Raw genomic sequence first — 22985 nt, 5'->3', positions numbered from 1 at the left:
TAATACTTCGAAAGAGATTGTTCGTTGTGTACACGAAGTGCATCCAGTTTTTGCCATAACCCTCTCTACTTTCTTGCACATGCTATGTGGATGAAATGATGATACCTTGCCAACTTTTAACCTTTTCAGAGTTCATTTGAAATGCTTTTCAATTTCAGGGTCTTATAGCTCAAGGTAATCAGTAAATGCATGAAAAATAACAAATGAAGTCAGAAAGGGTTGAAAATTGATGATGTTGGTTTGAATGGTGCATTTTCAACACAGAGAAACTATGGTGTTCAGTAAGTTAAAAAATGAAATCCCTTTGTAACAAACGAGTTTCCTATGAAACCCTGATACTTCGAAAGAGATTGTCCATTGTGTACACGAAGTGCATGCAATTTTTGCCATACCCCTCTCTACTTTCTTGCACATGCTATATCGATGAAATGATGATACCATGCCAACTTTCAAATTTTTCAGAGTTCATTTGAAATGCTTTTCAATTTCCGGGTCTTATAGCTCAAAATAATCAGTAAATGCATGAAAAATAACAAATGAATTCAGAAAGGATTGAAAATTGAGGATGTGGCTTTGAATGGTACATTTTGAACACAAAAAAACTATGGTGTCCAAATAAGTTAAAAAAATTAAATCCCTTTGTAACAGACTAGTTTCCGTATGAAACCCTGATACTTCGAAAGAGATTGTCCGTTGTGTACACGAAGTGCATCCAGTTTTTGCCATAACCCTCGTTACTTTCTGGCACATGCTATGTGGATGAAATGCTGATACCATGCCAACTTTCAACCTTTTCAGAGTTCATTTGAAATGCTTTTCAATTTCAGGGTCTTATAGCTCAAAATAATCAGTAAATGCATGAAAAATAACAAATGAAGTCAGAAAGGGTTGAAAATTGATGATGTGGCTTTTGAATGGTGCATTTTGTACACAGAAAAACTATGGAGTTCAAATAAGTTAAAAAATGAAATCCCTTTGTAAGAGACGAGTTTCAGTATGAAACCCTCATACTTCGAAAGAGATTTTCCGTTGTGTACACGAAGTGCATCCAGTTTTTGCCGTAACCCTCTTTACTTTCTGGCACATGCTATGTGGATGAAATGCTGATACCATGCCAACTTTCAACCTTTTCAGAGTTCATTTGAAATGCTTTTCAATTTCAGGTTCTTATAGCTCAAAATAATGAGTAAATGCATGAACAAATGAAGTCAAGAAGGGTTGAAAATTGATGATGTGGCTTCGAATGGTGCATTTTGAACACAGAAAAACTATGGAGTTCAAATAAGTTAAAAAAATGAAATACCTTTGTAACAGACAAGTTTCCGTATGAAAACCTGATAGTTCGAAAGAGATTGTCCGTTCTGTACATGAAGTGCATCCAGTTTTTGCGGTAGCCCTCTCTACTTTCTTGCACATGCTATGTGGATGAAATGACGGTACCATGCCAACTTTCAACGTTTCTAGAGTTCATTTGAAATGCTTTTCAATTTCAGGGTCTTATAACTCGAAATAATCAGTAAATGCTTGAGAAATAACAAATGAAGTCAGAAAGGGTTGAAAATTGATGATGTGGCTTTGAATGGTGCATTTTGAACACAAAAAAACTATGGAATTCAAATAAGTTAAAAAAATGAAATCCCTTTCATTGTTGAGGAAATCGTTAACTACTAGCTGCTTGGTCGGCTAGTGAGTAGGGGATTAATAGGCTAATCGGAAGTTAATCGGCCATTTAATCAATTAATTGAACGATTTATCGGGTAATCGTCTACTCGAATTCCAAATGAGTAGGCATTAATCGGCAAGTTAACTGGTTAATCGGATGAATTCTTGAACAGGGATCCTTCTGTAACAGACGAGTTTCCGCATGAAACCCTGATACTTCGAAAGAGATTGTCCGTTGTGTACACGAAGTGCATCCAGTTTTTGCCGTAACCCTCTCTACTTTATTGCACATGCTATGTGGATGAAATTATGATACCATGCCAACTTTCAACCTTTGCAGAGTTGATTTGAAATGCTTTTCAATTGCAGGGCCTAATAGCTCAAAATAATCAGTAAATGCACGAAAAATAACAAATGAAGTCAGAAAGGGTTGACAATTGATGATGTGGATTTGAATGGTGCATTTTGAACATAGAAAAACTATGGAGTTCAAATAAGTTTAAAAAATGAAATCCCCTTGTAATAGACGAGTTTCCGTATGAAACGCTGATACTTCGAAAGAGATTGTCCGTTGTGTACACGAAGTGCATCCAGTTTTTGCCGTACCCCTCTCTAATTTCTTGCACGTGCTCTGTGGATGGAATGATGATACCATGCCAACTTTCAACCTTTTCAGAGTTCATTTGAAATGCTTTTCAATTTCAGGGTCTTATAGCTCAAAATAATCAGTAAATGCATGAAAAATAAGAAATGAAGTCAGAAAGGGTTGAAAATTGATGATGTGTCTTTGAATGGTACATTTTGAACACAGAAAAACTATGGTGTTCAAATAAGTTAAAAAATGAAATCCCTTTGTAAGAGACGAGTTTCCGTATCAAACCCTGATACTTCGAAAGAGATTGTCCGTTGTGTACACGAAGTGCATCCAGTTTTTGCCGTAACCCTCTTTACTTTCTGGCACATGCTATGTGGATTAAATGCTGATACCATGCCAACTTTCAACCTTTTCAGAGTTCATTTGAAATGCTTTTCAATTTCAGGTTCTTATAGCTCAAAATAGTCAGGAAATGCATGAACAAATGAAGTCAAGAAGGGTTGAAAATTGATGATGTGGCTTCGAATGGGGCATTTTGAACACAGAAAAACTATGGAGTTCATATAAGTTAAAAAATGAAATCCCTTTGTAACAGACAAGTTTCCGTATGAAACCCTGATACTTCGAAAGAGATTGTCCGTTGTGCACATGAAGTGCATTCAGTTTTTGTTGTAGCCCTCTCTACTTTCTTGGACATGCTATGTGGATGAAATGACGATACTATGCCAACTTTCAACGTTTCCAGACTTCATTTGAAATGCTTTTCAATTTCAGGGTCTTATAACTCAATATAATCAGTAAATGCGTGAAAAATAACAAATGAAGTCAGAAAGGATGAAAATTGATGATGTGGCTTTGAATGGTGCATTTTGAACACAGAAAAACTATGGAGTTCAAATAAGTTAAATAAATGAAATCCCTTTCATTGTTGAGGAAATCGTTAACTGCTAGCTGCTCGGTCGGCTGGTGAGTAGGGGATTAATAGGCTAATTGGCAAGTTAATCGGCCATTTAATCAATTAATTGAACGATTTATCGGGTAATCGGCTACTCGAGTTCCAAATGAGTAGGCATTAATCGGCAAGTTAACTGGTTAATCGGATGAATTCTTGAACAGGGATCCCTTTATAACAGACGAGTTTCTGTATGAAACCCTAATACTTCGAAAGGGATTGTCCGTTGTGTACACGAAGTGCATCCAGTTTTTGCCGTACCCCTCTCTAATTACGTACACATGCTATGTGGATGAAATGATGATACCATGCAAACTTTCAACCTTTTCAAAGTTCATTTGAAATGCTTTTCAGTTTCATGGTCTTATAGCTCAAAATAATCAGTAAATGCATGAAAAATAGCAAATGAATTCAGAAAGGGTTGAAAATTGATGATGTGGCTTTGAATGGTGCATTTTGAAAACAGAAAAACTATGGAGTTAAAATAAGTTAAAAAAAATGAAATCCCCTTGTAACAGACGAGTTTCCATATGAATGGTACATTTTGAACCCAGAAAAACTATGGTGTTCAAATAAGTTAAAAAATGAAATCCCTTTGTAACAGACGAGTTTCCGTATCAAACCCTGATACTTCGAAAGAGATTGTCCGTTGTGTACACGGAGTGCATCCAATTTTTGCTGTATCCCTCTCTAATTTCTTGCACATGCTATGTGGATGAAATGATGATACCATGCCAACTTTCAACCTTTTCAGAGTTCATTTGAAATGCTTTTCAATTTCAGGGTCTTATAGCTCAAAATAATCAGTAAATGCATGAAAAATAACAAACGAAGTTAGAAAGGGTTGAAAATTGATTATGTGGCTTTGAATGGTACATTTTGAACACATAAAAACTATGGTGTTCAAATAAGTTAAAAAAATGAAATCCCTTTGTAACAGACGAGTTTCCGTATAAAACCCTGATACTTCGAAAGAGATTGTCCGTGGTGTACACGAAGTGCATCCAATTTTTGCTGTAACCCTCTCTACTTTCTTGCACAAGCTATGTGGATTAAATGATGATACCATGCCAAATTTCAACCTTTTCAGAGTTCATTTGAAATGCTTTTCAATTTCAGGGTCTCATAGCTCAAAATAATCAGTAAATGCATGAAAAATAACAAATAAAGTCAGAAAGGGTTGAAAATTGATGGTGTGGCTTTAAATGGTGCATTTTGAACATAGAAAAACTATGGAGTTCAAATAAGTTAAAAAATGAAATCCCCTTGTAACAGACGAGTTTCTGTATGAAACCCTGATACTTCGAAAGAGATTGTCTGTTGTGTACACGAAGTGCATCCAGTTTTTGCCATACCCCTCTCTAATTTCTTGCACATGCTATGTGGATGAAATGATGATACCATGCCAACTTTCAACCTTTTCAGAGTTCATTTCAAATGCTTTTCAATTTCAGGGTCTTATAGCTCAAAATAATGAGTAAATGCATGAAAAATAGTAAATGAAGTCAGAAAGGGTTGAAAATTGATGATGTGGCTTTGAATGGGGCATTTTGAACATAGAAAAACTATGTAGTTCAAATAAGTTAAAAAATGAAATCCCTTTGTAAAAGATGAGTTTCCGTATGAAACCCTCATACTTCGAAAGAGATTTTCCGTTGTGTACACGAAGTGCATCCAGTTTTTGCCGTAACCCTCTCTACTTTCTGGCACATGCTATGTGGATTAAATGGTGATACCATGCCAACTTTCAACCTTTTTAGAGTTCATTTGAAATTCTTTTCAATTTCAGGGTCTTATAGCTCAAAATAATCAGTAAATGCATGAAAATTACAAATGAAGTCAGAAAGGGTTGAAAATTGATGATGTGGCTTGATTGGTGCATTTTGAACACAGAAAAACAATGGAGTTCAAATAAGTTAAGAAAATGAAATCCCTTTGTAACAGACGAGTTTCCGTACGAAACCCTGATACTTCGAAAAAGATTGTCCGTTGTGTACACAAAGTGCATCCAGTTTTTGTCGTAACCCTCTCTACTTTCTTGCACATGCTATGTGGATGAAATGATGATACCATGCCAACTTTCAACCTTTTCAGAGTTCCTTTGAAATGCTTTTCAATTTCAGGGTCTTATCGCTCAAAATAATTAGTAAATGCATGAAAAATAACAAATGTAGTCAGAAAGGGTTGAAAATTGATGATGTGGCTTTGAATGGCGCAATTTGAACATAGAAAAACTATGGAGTTCAAATAAGTTAAACAAATGAAATTCCTATGTAACAAATGAGTTTCCGTATGAAACGGTGATACTTCGAAAGAGATTGTCCGTTGTGTACACGAAGTACATCCAGTTTTTGCTGTAACCCTCTCTACTTTCTTGCAAATGCTATGTGGATGAAATGATGATACCATGCCAACTTTCAACCTTTTCAGAGTTCATTTGAAATGCTTTTCAATTTCAGGGTCTTATAGCTCAAAATAATCAGTAAATGCATGAAAAATAACAAATGAAGTCAGAAAGGGTTGAAAATTGATGATGTGGCTTCGAATGGTGCATTTTGAACATAGAAAAACTATGGAGTTCAAATAAGTTAAAAAATATTGAAAAACTATGGAGTGCAAAAATAAAATAATAAAATAAGTAGAAACAAAACTTTAATATTCTTTAATAGCAAAAAGAAAATTAACTAAAAACTTTTATAAAACTCTAATAAACTTTAATGTTATTTAATAGCAAAAAGAAAATTAACAAAATAAAATAAATTAAAATTTAATAAAATAAATAAGTAGAAACGAAATAAAATAAAATAAACTTTAATAAAATAAGTAAGTAGAAACAAAATAAACTTTAATAAAGTAAATTAAATAAACTTTAATAAATAAGTAGAAACAAAACAAAACAAAATAAATTTAAATTTAATACAATAAATAAGTAGAAACTAAATAAAATAAAATAAACTTGAATAAAATAAAGAAGTAGAACTAAAATAAAATTTATAAAAGTAAAATAATTAAACTTTAATAAAATAAATAAAAATAGCAACAGTAAGTTTTTTGTTGTTTGTGGAAACAAAATAAAATAAAATAAAGCAACAAAAAATTAAAAAGTGCCAACTACTGGGCCACCACGGTCTGAATACGACTAGAAACCCTACCATGGGCTAGGATTCAGGCCCGCAGAAGGCCCAGTAGGCCCATCAGGCATAGCAGTGATAATTAGGCCCGTAAGCCTACAATTGAGAGGAGCTCGAGAGGGGTGCGGCAGTGGGGTGGGACTAAAGTTTTGGCCACGGGCAGCACGAGTCCTTTGGTCCTGGTTGGTGGCACCAACCGGTACCAAAGGGGGGCATTCGTACCGGTTGGAACCGGTACGAATGCCCCCCTTTGGTACCGGTTGGTGCCACCAACCGGGACCAAAGGCCGCCGCTTCCCGCCCTTTGGGCTGCTGAAAAGAGACCTTTGGTCCCGGCTGGTGGCACGAACCAGGACCAAAGGGGGGTATTTGTCCCGGTTGGTGCTATGAACCGGGACGAAATGTGTGAGTATATAAGCCAACACTTAGAAAAATTTGCCCAACTGCTCCCATTCTCCCCCTACGCTGCCAGGCTGCTTCTCTCGTAGCTGTCGCCGATGCCGCACCTGTTGGGGAACGTAGTAATTTCAAAAAATTTCCTACGCACACGCAAGATCATGGTGATGCATAGCAACGAGGGGAGAGTATGATCTACGTACCCTTGTAGATCGCAACGGAAGCGTTGACACAACATAGAGGAAGTAGTCGTACGTCTTCTTCCCGATCCAACCGATCGAAGCACCATTACTCCGGCACCTCCGAGTTCTTAGCACACGTTCAGCTCGATGACGATCCTCGGGCTCCGATCCAGCAAAGCGTCGAGGAAGAGTTCCGTCAGCACGACGGCGTGGTGACGATCTTGATGTACTACCGACGCAGGGCTTCGCCTAAGCACTGTAACGGTATGATCGAGGTGGAATTTGGTGGCAGGGGGCACCGCACACGGCTAAGGAACGATCTCAAGGATCAACTTGTGTGTCTTGGGGTGTCCCCTGCCCCCGTATATAAAGGATGAAGGGGGGGAGGCTGGCCGGCCAAGGAGGGAGGCGCAGCAGGAGTCCTACTCCTACCGGGAGTAGGACCCCCCCCCTCAATCCTATTCCTAATAGGATTCCTTAAAGGGGAGAGGGAGAGAGAGGTGGCCGGCCCCTCTCCTAGTCCTAATAGGACTAGGGAGAGGGGGGAGGCGCAGCCCTATGTGGGCTGCCTTCTCACCTTTCCACTAAGGCCCATGTTAGCCCATTTGGCTCCCGGGGGGTTCCGGTAACCCTCCTGGTAATCCGGTAAAATCCCGATTTCACCCGGAACACTTCCGATGTCCAAACATAGGCTTCCAATATATCAATCTTTACGTCTCGACCATTTCGAGACTCCTCGTCATGTCCGTGATCACATCCGGGACTCCGAACAACCTTCGGTACATCAAAATGCATAAACTCATAATAACTGTCATCGTAACGTTAAGCGTGCGGACCCTACGGTTCGAGAACAATGTAGACATGACCGAGACACATCTCCGGTCAATAACCAATAGCGGGACCTGGATGCCCATATTGGCTCCCACATATTCTACGAAGATCTTTATCGGTCAGACCGCATAACAACATACGTTGTTCCCTTTGTCATCGGTATGTTACTTGCCCGAGATTCGATCGTCGGTATCCAATACCTAGTTCAATCTCGTTACCAGCAAGTCTCTTTACTCGTTCCGTAATACATCATCCTGCAACTAACTCATTAGTTGCAATGCTTGCAAGGCTTTAAGTGATGTGCATTACCGAGAGGGCCCAGAGATACCTCTCCGACAATCGGAGTGACAAATCCTAATCTCGAAATACGCCAACCCAACATCTACCTTTGGAGCCACCTGTAGTACTCCTTTATAATCACCCAGTTACGTTGTGACGTTTGGTAGTACCCAAAGTGTTCCTCCGACAAACGGGAGTTGCATAATCTCATAGTCATAGGAACATGTATAATTCATGGATAAAGCAATAGCAACATACTAAACGATCGGGTGCTAAGCTAATATAATGGGTCATGTCAATCAGATCATTCAACTAATGATGTGACCTCGTTAATCAAATAACAACTCTTTGTTCATGGTTAGGAAACATAACCATCTTTGATTAACGAGCTAGTCTAGTAGAGGCATACTAGTGACACTCTGTTTGTCTATGTATTCACACATGTATTATGTTTCCAGTTAATACAATTCTAGCATGAATAATAAACACTTATCATGATTTAAGGAAATAAATAATAACTTTATTATTGCCTCTAGGGCATATTTCCTTCAGTCTCCCACTTGCACTAGAGTCAATAATCTAGATCACATCACCATGTGATTAACATCGATAGTTCACATCATCATGTGATTAACACCCATAGTTCACATCGCTATGTGACCAACACCCAAAGGGTTTACTAGATTCAGTAATCTAGTTCACATCGCTATGTGATTAACACCCAAGGAGTACTAAGGTGTGATCATGTTTTTCTTGTGAGAGAATCTTAGTCAACGGGTCTGCCACATTCAGATCCGCATGTATTTTGCAAATTTCTATGTCAACAATGCTCTGCATGGAGCTACTCTAGCTAATTGCTCCCACTTTCAATATGTATCTAGACCGAGACTTAGAGTCATCTAGATTAGTGTCAAACTTGCATCGGCGTAACCCTTTACGACGAACCTTTTTTTTCACTTCCATAATCGAGAAACATATCCTTATTCCATTAAGGACAATTTTGACCGCTGTCCAGTGATCTACTCCTAGATCACTATTGTACTCCCTTGCCAAACTCAGTGGTAGGGCATACAATAGAGCTGGTATATAGCATGGCATACTTTATAGAACCTATGACTGAGGCATAGGGAATGACTTTCATTCTCTTTCTATTTTCTGCCGTGGTCGGGCTTTGAGTCTTACTCAACTTCACACCTTGTAACACAGGCAAGAACTCTTTCTTTGACTGTTCCATTTTGAACTACTTCAAAATCTTGTCAAGGTATGTACTCATTGAAAAAAAACTTATCAAGCGTCTTGATCTATCTCTATAGATCTTGAATCTCAATATGTAAGCAGCTTCACCGAGGTCTTTCTTTGAAAAACTCCTTTCTAACACTCCTTTATGCTTTACAGAATAATTCTACATTATTTCCGATCCACAATATGTCATTCACATATACTTATCAGAAATGTTGTAGTGCTCCCACTCACTTTCTTGTAAATACAGGCTTCACCGCAAGTCTGTATAAAACTATATGCTTTGATCAACTTATCAAAGCGTATATTCCAACTCCGAGATTCTTGCACCAGTCCATAGATGGATCGCTGGAGCTTGCATATTTAGTTAACACCTTTAGGATCGACAAAACCTTCTAGTTGCATCGTATACAACTCTTCTTTAGTAAATCCATTAAGGAATGCAGTTTTGTTTATCCATTTGCCAGATTTCATAAAATGCGGCAATTGCTAACATGATTCGGACAGACTTAAGCATAGATACGAGTGAGAAAAACTCATCGTAGTCAACACCTTGAACTTGTCGAAAACCTTTTGCGACAATTCTAGCTTTGTAGATAGTAACACTACTATCATCGTCCGTCTTCCTCTTGAAGATCCATTTATTCTCAATTGCTTGCCGATCATCGGGCAAGTCAACCAAAGTCCATACTTTGTTCTCATACATGGATCCCATCTCAGATTTCATGGCTTCAAGCCACTTTGCGGAATCTGGGCTCATCATCGCTTCCTCATAGTTCGTAGGTTCATCATGATCTAGTAGCATGACTTCCAGAAAAGGATTACCGTACCACTCTGGCGCGGATCTTACTCTGGTTGATCTACGAGGTTCAGTAGTATCTTGTTCTGAAGTTTCATGATCATCATCATTAGCTTCCTCACTAACTGGTGTAGGTGTCACAGAAACAGTTTTCTGTGATGTACTACTTTCCAATAAGGGAGAAGGTACAATTACCTTATCAAGTTTTCTACTTTCCTCCCACTCACTTCTTTCGAGAGAAACTCCTTCTCCAGAAAGTTTCTGAATTTTAGCAACAAAAGTCTTGCCTTCAGATCTGTGATAGAAGGTGTATCCAATAGTTTCCTTTGGATATCCTATGAACACGCACTTCTCCGATTTGAGTTTGAGCTTATCAGGATGAAACTTTTTCATATAAGCATCGCAACCCCAAACTTTAAGAAACGACAGCTTAGGTTTCTTGCCAAACCATAGTTAACACGGTGTCGTCTCAACGGATTTAGATGGTGCCCTATTTAACGTGAATGCAGATGTCTCTAATGCATAACCCCAAAACGATAGTGATAGATCGGTAAGATACATCATAGATTGCACTATATCCAATAAAGTACGGTTATGACGTTCGGACATACCATTACATTGTGGTGTTCCAGATGGCATGAGTAGTGAAACTATTTCACATTGTTTTTACTGAAGGCCAAACTCGTAACTCAAATACTCTTCTCCACGATCAGATCGTAGAAACTTTATTTTCTTGTTACGATGATTTTCCACTTCACTCTGAAATTCTTTGAACTGTTCAAATGTTTCAGACTTATGTTTCATCAAGTAGATATCCCCATATCTGCTCAAATCATCTGTGAAGGTCAGAAAATAATGATACTTGCTGCAAGCCTTAATATTCATCGGACCACATACATCAGTATGTATGATTTCCAACAAATCTGTTGCTTGCTTCATTGTTCCGGAGAACGGCGTTTTAGTCATCTTGCCCATAAGGCATGGTTCGCAAGCATCAAGTGATTCATAATCAAGTGATTCCAAAAGCCCATCAGCATGGAGTTTCTTCATGCGCTTTACACCAATATGACCTAAACGGCAGTGCTACAAATAAGTTGCACTATCATTATTAACTTTGCATCTTTTGGTTTCAATATTATGATTATGTATATCACTATGATCGAGATCCAATGAACTACTTTCATTTAGTGTGTAACCATATAAGGTTTTATTCATGTAAACAGAACAACAATTTATTCTTTTACTTAAATGAATAACCGTATTACAATAAACATGATCAAATCATATTCATGCTCAACGCAAACACCAAATAACACTTATTCAGGTTCAACACTAATCCCGAAAGTATAGGGAGTGTGCGATGATGATCATATCAATCTTGGAACCACTTCCAACACACATCGTCACTTCACCCTTAACTAGTCTCTGTTTATTCTGCAACTCCCGTTTCGAGTTACTAATCTTAGCAACTGAACTAGTATCAAATACTGAGGGGTTGCTATAAACACTAGTAAAGTACACATCAATAACATGTATATCAAATATACTTATGTTCACTTTGCCATCCTTCTTATCTGCCAATCACTTGGGGTAGTTCCGCTTCCAGTGACCAGTCCCTTTGCAGTAGAAACACTTAGTCTCAGGCTTAGGACCAGACTTGGGCTTCTTCACTTGAGCAGCAACTTGCTTGCTGTTCTTCTTGAAGTTCCCCTTCTTCCCTCTGCCCTTTTCTTGAAACTAGTGGTCTTGTCTACCATCAACACTTGATGTTTTTCTCGATTTCTACCTTCGTCAATTTCCGCATTACGAAGAGCTTGGGAATTGTTTCCGTTATCCCTTGCATATCATAGTTCATCATGAAGTTCTACTAACTTGGTGATGGTGACTAGAGAATTCTGTCAATCACTATCTTATCTGGAAGATTAACTCCCACTTGATTCAAGCGATTGTAGTACTCAGACAATCTGGGCACATGCTCACTAGTTGAGCGATTCTCCTCCATCTTTTAGCTATAGAACTTGTTGGAGACTTCATATCTCTCAACTCGGGTATTTGCTTGAAATATTAACTTCAATTCCTGGAACATCTCATATGGTCCATGACGTTCAAAACGTCTTCGAAGTCCCGATTCTAAGCCGTTAAGCATGGTGCACTAAACTATCAAGTAGTCATCATATTGAGCTAGCCAAACGTTCATAACGTCTGCATTTACTCCTGCAATAGGTCTGTCACCTAGCAGTGCATCAAGGACATAATTCTTCTGTGCAGCAATGAGGATAAACCTCAGATCATGGATCCAATCCGCATCATTGCTACCAACATCTTTCAACACAATTTTTCTCTAGGAACATATCAAAATAAACATATGAAAGCAACAACGCAAGCTATTGATCTACAACATAATTTGCAAAATACTACCAGGACTAAGTTCATGATAAATTTAAGTTCAATTAATCAGATTACTTAAGAACTCCCACTTAGATAGACATCCCTCTAATCCTCTAAGTGATCACGTGATCCAAATCAACTAAACCATAACCGATCATCACTTGAGATGGAGTAGTTTTCAATGGTGAACATCGTTATGTTGATCATATCTACTATATGATTCACGCTCGACCTTTCGGTCTCCGTGTTCCGAGGCCATATCTGTATATGCTTGGCTCGTCAAGTATAACCTGAGTACTCCGCGTGTGCAACTGTTTTGCACCCGTTGTATTTGAACGTAGAACCTATCACACCCGATCATCACGTGGTGTCTCAGCACGAAGAACTTTCGCAACGGTGCATACTCAGGGAGAACACTTCTTGATAATTTAGTGAGAGATCATCTTATAATGCTACCGTCAATCAAAGCAAGATAAGATGCATAAAAGATAAACATCACATGCAATCAATATATGTGACATGATATGGCCATCATCATCTTGCTTCTTTGATCTCCATCTCCAAAGTACTGTCATGATCTATATCATCGCCAGCATGACACCATGATCTCCATCATATTGATCTATATCAATGTGTCGTCACGTGGTCGTCTCGCCAACAATTGCTCTTGCAACTATTGCTATCGCATAGCGATAAAGTAAAGCAATTATTGGACGCTTGCATCTTATGCAACAAGGAGACAACCATAAGGCTTTTGCCAGTTGCCGATAACTTCAACAAAACATGATCATCTCATACAACAACTTATATCTCATCACGTTTTGACCATATCACATCACAACATGCCCTGCAAAAACAAGTTAGACGTCCTCTACTTTGTTGTTGCAAGTTTTACGTGGCTGCTACGGGCTTAAGCAAGAACCAATCTCACCTACGCATCAAAACCACAACGATAGTTTGTAAAATAGACTCTGTTTTAACCTTCGCAAGGACCGGGCGTAGTCACACTTGGTTCAATTAAAGTTGGAGAAATAGTCACCCGCAAGTCACCTTTGTGCAAAGCACGTCGGGGAAACCGGTCTCGCGTAAGCGTACGCGTAATGTCGGTCCGGGCCGCTTCATCCAACAATACCGCCGAACCAAAGTATGACATGCTGGTAGGCAGTATGACTTATATCGCCCACAACTCACTTGTGTTCTACTCGTGCATATAACATCAAACCATAAAACCAGGCTCGGATGCCACTGTTGGGGAACGTAGTAATTTCAAAAAATTTCCTACGCACACGCAAGATCATGGTGATGCATAGCAACGAGGGGAGAGTATGATCTACGTACCCTTGTAGATCGCAACAGAAGCGTTGACACAACGTAGAGGAAGTAGTCGTACGTCTTCTTCCCGATCCGACCGATCCAAGCACCGTTACTCCGGCACCTCCGAGTTCTTAGCACACGTTCAGCTCGATGACGGTCCTCGGGCTCCGATCCAGCAAAGCGTCGAGGAAGAGTTCCGTCAGCACGACGGCGTGGTGACGATCTTGATGTACTACCGACGCAGGGCTTCGCCTAAGCACTGTAACGGTATGATCGAGGTGGAATTTGGTGGCAGGGGGCACCGCACACGTCTAAGGAACAATCTCAAGGATCAACTTGTGTGTCTTGGGGTGTCCCCTGCCCCCGTATATAAAGGATGAAGGGGGGGAGGCTGGCCGGCCAAGGAGGGAGGCGCAGCAGGAGTCCTACTCCTACCGGGAGTAGGACTCCCCCCCTCAATCCTATTCCTAATAGGATTCCTTAAAGGGGAGAGGGAGAGAGAGGTGGCCGGCCCCTCTCCTAGTCCTAATAGGACTAGGGAGAGGGGGGGAGGCGCAGCCCTATGTGGGCTGCCTTCTCACCTTTCCACTAAGGCCCATGTTAGCCCATTTGGCTCCCGGGGGGTTCCGGTAACCCTCCCGGTAATCCGGTAAAATCCCGATTTCACCCGGAACACTTCCGATGTCCAAACATAGGCTTCCAATATATCAATCTTTACGTCTCGACCATTTCGAGACTCCTCGTCATGTGTGTGATCACATCCGGGACTCCGAACAACCTTCGGTACATCAAAATGCATAAACTCATAATAACTGTCATCGTAACGTTAAGCGTGCGGACCCTACGGTTCGAGAACAATGTAGACATGACCGAGACACATCTCCGGTCAATAACCAATAGCGGGACCTGGATGCCCATATTGGCTCCCACATATTCTACGAAGATCTTTATCGGTCAGACCGCATAACAACATACGTTGTTCCCTTTGTCATCGGTATGTTACTTGCCCGAGATTCGATCGTCGGTATCCAATACCTAGTTCAATATCGTTACCAGCAAGTCTCTTTACTCGTTCCGTAATACATCATCCTGCAACTAACTCATTAGTTGCAATGCTTGCAAGGCTTTAAGTGATGTGCATTACCGAGAGGGCCCAGAGATACCTCTCCGACAATCGGAGTGACAAATCCTAATCTCGAAATACGCCAACCCAACATCTACCTTTGGAGCCACCTGTAGTACTCCTTTATAATCACCCAGTTACATTGTGACGTTTGGTAGTACCCAAAGTGTTCCTCCGGCAAACGGGAGTTGCATAATCTCATAGTCATAGGAACATGTATAATTCATGGATAAAGCAATAGCAACATACTAAACGATCGGGTGCTAAGCTAATATAATGGGTCATGTCAATCAGATCATTCAACTAATGATGTGACCTCGTTAATCAAATAACAACTCTTTGTTCATGGTTAGGAAACATAACCATCTTTGATTAACGAGCTAGTCTAGTAGAGGCATACTAGTGACACTCTGTTTGTCTATGTATTCACACATGTATTATGTTTCCGGTTAATACAATTCTAGCATGAATAATAAACACTTATCATGATTTAAGGAAATAAATAATAACTTTATTATTGCCTCTAGGGCATATTTCCTTCAGCACCCTGCCCTGACGCCGCCCGATGCTGCCCGACGCCGTCCGACGCCGCCCGCCGCCCGTCCTCCGCCCCAACGCCGCCTAACGCCGCCGCCGCCGCCCTCGACGCTAACTGCCCCGCCGCCGTGCCCTACCTCCCCCTGTGAGCACACCTGCCGCTCCCAGCGCCCTTGCGTGCGCCCGCCCTGACGCGGGCGCCGCTCCTCACGCTCCTGCGGCCCTGCCCTACCCCGCCGGCGCCACCGCCGCCATGCCCCTCTACCCGGCCGGCCCCTAGCTTTCCTTTATATTTTTTTATATATATGCTATTTGTTTAGATGTTTTTAGATGTTCTTATATGCTGTTTTCAGATGTTTTCAGTTGTTCATAAAGAAATTTACATATGTATGTATGTTCTCTGTGTATATATGTTCATATATGCAAAAGTTAGATTTTTAGAAAAGTTTTATCTATATGTTCTCTGATTTAGTACATTAATTTTAGGTTAGTTTCATTTTTAGAATAGTTTTATATATTTAGGAATAAGGAAGAGAAGGAAGAAGGAAGAAGAAGAAAAAGTTTTATATATGCAGAAGTTATATTTTTAGAAAAGTTTACTATATCTAGCTAGGAAAGAAAGAAGAAGAAGAAAAAGAATGAGAGGAAAAAGGAAAATAAGAAGAGGAAGAAAGGAGAAGAAGAGGAGAGGAAGAAGAGGAGAAATAAAAAAGAAGAGGAAAAAAGAAGAAAAGAAGAGGGGAGAAGAGGAGAAAATAGAATATTTTCTATTTTCTCTTCTTCTCCTCTATTCCTTTCTTATTCTCCTATTTTTTTCTTTTTTCGATCTTCTCTTCTATTCCTTTCTTCTTCTCCTCTTTTTTTTTCTTCTTCGTCTTCTTATTTTTTATCGGGTATGTCGTTGTCAATATACCCCATCCCGATAACTTCGTTTAGTTTTAGGATTATTTTAGTTTATGTTTAGTTTAGGAAGAAGGAAAAGAAAAAGGAGAGAGGAAGAAGAGGAGAAATAAATAAGAAGAGGAAAAAAGGAAAAAATAGAGGAGAAGAAGAAAGGAATAGAGGAGAAGAAGAAAAAATAGAATAAATATTCTATTTTTTCTTCTTCTCCTCTATTCCTTTCTTCTTCTCCTCTTTTTTTCCTTTCTTATTCGATCTTCTCCTCTTTTTATTTCATACCCCCCGGCCCTCTCGCTCGACCAAAACTCTCGTGGACACCCAAACCCTAGAAAAAAATGATGTCAGTCTCCTACCCCCTCCCGCCGCGCCCATACCCGACAAACTCTCTCGAGGCCACCCAAATTTACCAAGTTAAAAGAGTGTTGTCGTCGAGGCCACCCCAAACCCTTGAAGTGTTGCCGAGGCCACCCCAAACCCTTGAAGCGTTGCCGAGGCCACCCCAAACCCTAGAGAAGCGTCGAGGCCACTAATATGATTCCTTATTGTGATTAGCTAGCTAGTTCTACGTTTGCCACTAGTATCTCCATCTGTCATGTTTGAATAATAATTGCCATGCTGTAAATATTTGGAGAAACTATGGAGCAGCCCCGAGATGAAGCAACAGAAGCTGTGTTGGGGGACATAATCGCAGCAGGAAGTGATGCCGTCATGTTGTTTCTCAACGAAACCGATGGTCTGGAAGGACAGGGTGAAGAAGCAGGCTACGGTGATCGAACAATGGAGGAGGAAGGACATGATTATGATGGCTCCGATGACCGAATGCCGGTGGAAGGACACCTTGATGACGGCTCCAATGACCGAATGCTGGTGGAAGAAGGAAACCGTGATGACGGCGCCGGTGCCCGAACGGAGTCCGGCCAGGTATATATATTAATTAAGCATGTGCTGACTATAGATAATTCATGCATTAATTGTTTTTGGTATGTACACACATTAATTAATAACTCTCATCTTTCTTCTTTTTTCTAGCCCTCCGAATCGAGCACAACTTTGGTAAAGAAACGAGGCCTGAAGAAAAAGTTGCGCTCGGATGAAAGGTTTGAGATCACAGCAATCACGCGCGATGGCAAGCCGATTGAACCCATCCGGACAAAGGAAGCATTTGCTGCTCAGTGTAGGGTTCTTGTTAGGGAAAAGATCCCGATCAGCATCCACCAATGGTATAAGCCGGCTAACGATGACCCTGAGGTGTCTTATGTCAACGATATGCAGAAAGAAGATCTTTGGACCGCGCTTGAAGGCAAATTTCACCCTACCGCCAGAGTAGGATCCGGAGAAGCCATTTATAGAGCAATTGATCAAGTCTCATGCTCTTAAGAAGATGGCAGAACTATTCAGGAGGTGGAAGAATGAGCTGAAAACATCATTTGTCGACAAAGAAGAGACACCAGAATTCATCGGCCGATATGAGAAGCTCAGAGGTCAGTGGGATGACTTTGTGGCCCACAAGACATCGGACAAGAGTAAGAAGATTTACCGACAAACAAGAAAAATGCTGCGAAGAAGAAGCTTCACCATCGCACGAGGTCAGGTGGCTACCTCAAAGCCTGGCCATTGTGGGCAAAGGCTAAGAATGACCTGCTTGATAAAGGGGTCGAACCAGAGACATTGAACTAGCCAGACCATTGCCGGACTTGGTTCTTCGGGGTTGGCGGAACCTTGGACCCTGTATCAGGGAAGTGCCGTTGGACGAATGAGCAAATGCGAATACCCGTCATGAAGCTTCGGCAGTATATCAATGCAGCACAGCAAGGGACGTTCGTTCCAGACAGAGAGAACGATGAGCTCACAATGGCCCTTGGGAATCCTGAGCACCCTGGACGGACACAAGGCACGCTAGGCTCCGTTCCGTGGAAGGCTGGGTTTCCGGACGTAGGTGGTTACAAATGCCAGGAGAGGAGGAAGAAAGTGGAGCAGATCCAAATTTAGGCGTTGCACGCAAGGGTACAAGCGATAGAGCAACGAGAAGCAGATCGCAACCCGCCGAAGCTTCCCCCGAAGCTACCCCGCCATCTCAGGGGAGAAGCAGCATGGCTTCCACTGAGCTGCAGCAGCTGGAGCCTGTCTTCACGGCTCCTGCTAGCTACCCCATGGACTTAATCACGGAGTCTCAAAATTGCCACCTTATGACGCAATGGATGAAAATGAAAGTCAAGGCGGCTGTTGGCTCTGTTGCACCTCCTGAACCTGGTGCAACTTTTCACTGCCGGCCGATTCCAGAAGGATATGCTAGGGTGATGGTGGATGAAATAACGGACGGATTTGAGGACCTCGAGCTTGACCACCCTAGGAGTGAATGGGAGACTCGGCTGGGTTCTTGTCTGTTGACTCCATGCCTATGGCGGAAGGAGCTCATCAACCTTCCGAACTGGATGCCTCCGCCTCCTCCTCCTCCTGCGACGAATCAGGGTACTCCGCCTCCTCCTCTGGCGAGTGATCAGGGCATCATAGTCCTCCTCCTCCGCCTCGTAAGCAAGGAAACACTACAAAAAAAAGACACATCCGTGACATTTTGGGCCAAACGATATTTTTTTGTCATACTTATGACACTTCTATGACAATAATTGTGACAAAACACGGTATCATCATAGATGTGGTGGGGTCCTACTTCTATGACAAAAACATCATGACAGAAAATGGGCTTTTCATCCTGGGAAGGCCGGAGACGCAGTGACATTCTTTGGGCCGTCCATGGCGGAAAAAACATGGTAGAAGCGAGGGCGGGGAAAATATCGGGGTGTTCCCTATTATGGTGGGTGGTCGGGGCCGAGGGATGCGCGTTTCTCTCGTACACACACATGTGTGGGTGCGAGGCGTTGGGCTCTAAATGAACCCGAGCGAGGCATTTGGCTCTAACTGAACCTGAGCGATTGCACTGGAGGCTACACGTTATTGAACCCGAGCAATCGATCGATGGCTGTTAACTGAACCCGATTGAGCAATTCCTTCGCTACTGCTGCTAACTGAAGCTGATTGATGCTGCCTCTGGATGAAAAGTGAGCGTTGCTGCTGGGGTTTGGATGAACAATTCCCGGTGGGGGTGGATGAATAGGACCCCGTGGTGTTGCCTCTGGATGAACAGGACCCCGATCAATCGAGACGGTTGGGGCTGGATGAAAAGGACCCCATGGAGGGAAGGATGAACAGGACCACCCCGTGGTGGGCAGGATGAACAGGACCACCCCATGGAGGGCAGGATGAACAGTAGACGGTGGAGGGAAGGATGAACAGTAGCCCGTGGATGGGTGGTTGAACAGGAGCCTGTGGAGAGGGTTGGTTGAACAGTAGCCAGTGGAGTAGCGCGCGGTAGAGGCTGGATGAACAGGAGCCCGTGGATGAACAGTCGCAGGTGGAGGCTGGAGGAGGTCGACGGTGGATGAACAGTAGCCCGTGGAGGCTGGAGGGGGTCGCTGGTGGAGATGAACAGTATCTCGTGGAGTCCTGTTTTGTGGTACGCCATACCCCTCCCGATAAACAGGACCCCCGTTTTGACCGTAGCGCTCCAACACAAGCTCGTTTCCTCCGTTTTGCGGTACGCCACACCCCTCCCGATCAACAGTACCCCCATTTTGACCGTAGGAGGTCCGTTTCCTCCGTTTTGCGGTATGCTAGACCCCTCTCGATGAACAGGATCCCGTTTCGAACGTGGTCGGTCGAACACAAGGCCGTTTCTCCGTTCTGCAGTATGCCAGGCCTCGTTTCCATCGGTTGTTCCGTCCAAGCCCTCTCGATGAACACGACAACGCATTCTGTTCCGACCCAGCCGGTTGGCTCCCCATGAACACGATGACGATGCTGTTTCTCTGTTTCGACCCAGCCATGTACAAGAGCCCTGGCTGTACGTACGCGCGAGTAGGCGTTCGAGCCCCCGCCCGTATGTACGTACGTGGCCGTATTTACTTTCTTGCTCCGTGGCCGCTGTACGTACATGTACATGCTACGTACGCGCCTCTACTATGACACGTGTGCGCCTCTACATCGACCAGTATGTACGTACATGTTCGTGACCAGAATGACAACGCTACGTACGCTTCAACCAGGTGGGTTCGGACTGTCAGGCACTTCCTTGCGTGCGAAGATGTAGCTGGTGGGTCCCAGCAGTCAGGGGCGAATCGTTTTTTTACCCGGACGCACTCCCTTGCGTGTGAAGATGTAGCTAGTGGGTCCCAGCAGTCAGGGGGAAACGTTTTTTTCGTGAAATACGGTGGCCTATCCGGTGGGTCCCCGCTGTTAGGTGGAGGAATAATTATTTTGTGCGTAATAAGGAGGCACTTCCTTGCTGCGGCCGTGGACCCAGCTGTCAGCCTCTCCACGTATAGTCCACGTCCGACGGAAGCCATTCCTTGACCACATTGACCATGCCGCACTGAGAGCATGAGAGCGGTGGATGACGGCGAGGCCTAGGAAGGGGATGACGCGGAGCCGGGGAAGCCACGGTAGTGGAAGCCCGTGCGGAGAGGAGTACGAGGGTTCACTGGTTCGGCTGCAGTGTGAGGCTGCCATCGCCATAGGGCCTGGCCAGCGGTGGGAATAGTAGGGGCCGGTGAGGCCTCCGCGGCAGCACAGCCGGCCACGGGAGGCAGGAGCATGCGACACGACCAGCGCTGCTTTGGGCGGCTGGAGCAAGAAGACCAGAGGTTGAAGAAGCACTACGGCCATTGGATGGACATCGTATGGTCACTGGAGCTAAAACCGTGCATATTGACTAAGTTGAGAAAGCCCTCCATCCCCGTCAACTTAGTAGGCCCACAAGTCAGCCTCCCACTATACTGGGTCCCAACTAGCAGGGGGGTATTCATTTTTTTATGCGTAATAAGGAGGAACTTCCTTGCGTGCGAAGATATAGCTGGTGGGTCCGAGGTGTCAGCGGTAGTAACGTTTTTTTTCGCGAAATACAGAGGCCCTTTTGGTGGGTCCCAGATGTCAGGTGGAGGGATCATTATTTTGCGCGTAATATGGAGGCATTTCCTTGCGTGTGGCCATGACCCAGCTGTCAGCCTCTCCACGTACAGTCCACTTCAGATGCATGTCGGTCATTGACCACGTTCACCAGGCCGCGCCTAGAGCACCACGGCGGTGGACGACAGCGAGGCCTAGGAAGGGAACGACACGGAGCCAAGGAAGACTCGACAGTTGTTTCCCACGTAGAGGGGAGTATGACTGTATGAGGGTTTACTGGTCCGTCTGCCGTCACCGAAGAATAATAGTAGGTGTGGGTGAGTAGAGGGATGACTAGGCCAGGGATGGGAGTACGGTGGGGCGGTGAGGCCTGCGCGGAAGCACAGCCGACCGCAGGGAGGAGAGAGCAGGCAGTCCCGCCGGCGCTTGTTTGAGCGGCTGGCGCAAGAAGAGTAGAGATTGAAGAAGCATGACAGCCGTTGGATGGACATCCAACAGTCACTACTTGTGCGTCAACCTTTTTTTAGGAAAGCCTCAAATCTGTGGAAAATTTCATACAACCCATCTGCCATTATTTCTAATAATTTACAGCCATTTTCTAATTCTTAAGGCTTTTTTGGAGCCCATATTCGTTTTGTTAGCATTACATCCCATATTGTGGCCACGATTAAAAAATTGTACGAAATTTTGCATATTTCGGTGCGGTCCAAACTATTTTTAATCCTGAAATTTCGAGTCATGTTCAAACTGATTTTAAAAATAAATATATATCAATACAAAATCCAAGAAATTGTCCATGCATAAAAATCAATGCAATTTAAAATCTCGAAATGAAAAAAAAGAAATTTGAAACTAATTGCCAGTTTGATGTGTTTTAAAAATGTACATCCCATTTCTCATTACTGATAGGCCATTTTCTCGGCCAGCCGAATGAAAGCTCTCCTCGTCTTGAAAGATTTGCAGCCCAACAGGCGTGACAAAGCGACTAACTTGGAAAATCACAAAAAACTGGGTTGTGGCCGTGGACCCAGCTGTCAGCCTCTCCTCATACAGTACTCTTCCGATGGAAGTCGGTAGTTGACCACATTGACCACGCCGCGTCGAGAGCACCAAGGTTGTGGACGACAGCGAGGCCTAGGAAGGGGACGACGCGGAGCCGGGGAAGACACGGCGGTGGATGCCCACGCAGAGAGGAGTACGAGGGTTCACTGGTTCGGCTGCGGTGTGAGGCTGCCGTCGCCGCAGGGCCTGGCTAGCGGTGTGAGTAGTAGGGGGCGATGAGGCCTCAACGGCAGCACAACCGGCCACTGGAGGCAGGAGCAGGCCGTCTCGCCGGCGCTGGTTTGGGCGGCTGGTGCAAGAAGAGCAGCGATTGAAGAAGCAGCAGGACCGTTCGATTCAAATCCAACGGTTACCGCTGTTAGAATTGTTTGTTGAAGTTGACAAGCCATCATACGCGTCAACTTAGTAGGCCCACAGGTCAGCCTCCCAACCGGTGCGCCCCAGATGTCAGCGGGAGGAATCATTTTTTTCACATAATAAGGAGGCGGTTGATTGCGTGCGGCCAGCCCAACGAAGGGAGTAGGGTGGGCCGGGGAAGCCTGCGCGGCATCACAGCGGGCCACGAGAGGAGGGAGCAGGCAGCCTCGCCGGCGCTATTTTAGGCGGCTGGAGCAGGAAGATCAGAGATTGAAGAAGC

The sequence above is a fragment of the Triticum urartu genome, chromosome 6A (assembly GCF_056163025.1).
Source record: "Triticum urartu cultivar PI428250 chromosome 6A, HENAU_Tu73, whole genome shotgun sequence".
Classification (NCBI taxonomy): Eukaryota; Viridiplantae; Streptophyta; class Magnoliopsida; order Poales; family Poaceae; genus Triticum; species Triticum urartu.
The sequence above is the reverse complement of the archived record's forward strand: the minus strand, read 5'-3'. Positions refer to the sequence as shown.